Source organism: Trichechus manatus, unplaced genomic scaffold (assembly GCF_000243295.1).
Source record: "Trichechus manatus latirostris isolate Lorelei unplaced genomic scaffold, TriManLat1.0 scaffold00266, whole genome shotgun sequence".
NCBI lineage: Eukaryota > Metazoa > Chordata > Mammalia > Sirenia > Trichechidae > Trichechus > Trichechus manatus.
Window position 1 is genome coordinate 1,514,060 of NW_004444202.1, and position 1,066 is coordinate 1,515,125.

Consider the following 1,066-nt stretch of genomic DNA (forward strand, 5'->3'; position numbering starts at 1 on the left):
GTTCGGTATATGTCCATGAGATCAAGTTCGTTGATTGTAGCATTTAGCTCTTCCATATCTTTGTTGGGCTTCTTTCTGGATGTTCTGTCCCTCACTGAAAGTGACTTGTTGAAGTCTCCAACTACTATTGTGGAGATGTCTCTCTCTCTTTTCAGTGCTGTTAAGAGTTTGTTTTATGTATTTTGGGCCCTGTCATTGGGTGCTTAAATATTTATTAATGTTGTGTCCTCCTGGTGTATTGACCCTTTAATCATTATATAGTGTCCTTCCTTAACCTTTGTGGTAGATTTTACTTTCAAGTCTATTTTGTTAGAGATTAATATTGCCACTCATGCTCTTTTTTGAGTGTTGTTTGCTTGATATATTATTTTTCCATCCTTTGAGTTTTAGTTTGTTTGTGTCTTTAAGTCTAAGCTGTGTCTCTTGTAGGCGGCATATAGATAGATCTTTTTTTTGTATCCAATCTGCCACTCTCTGTCTCTTTATTGGTGCATTTAGTCCATTTACATTCAGTGTAATTATTGATAGGTATGAGCTTAGTGCTGTCATTTTGATGTCTTTTTTGTGTGTTGTTCACAGTTTCTTTGTTCCACTTAATTTTCTGTGCTGAGTCATTTTTCTTTGTGTATTTTCTTTTCATCTTTTTCCTTGCTGTTGATTTTGCATTTGCTGAGTCTTTATACTTTTCTAGTTTTTTATTTTGACTTGTAGGATTGTTAGTTTCCTTTGTGGTTACCTTAATATTGACCCCTATTTTTCTAAGTTTATACCAGTCTTTTATTTCTTTATATCGCCTTCACTTCCCCTCCGTATGAAAAATGTATGTCTACATTTTTTAACTCCCTCTTTTTTTGTTTTAATGTTGTCATCTTTTACGTATTGACATCTGTTTCACTATTTTCAGTGTTTTAGCTTTGATTTACTTTTGTGACTTCCTTATCTGAGTTGATATGTGGTTGCTCTGTCCTGCGTTCTACTCCTGGGTTGTTATCTGATGTTACTGATTTTCTAACCAGAGGACTCCCTTTAGTATTTCTTGTAATTTTGGTTTGGTTTTTGCAAATTC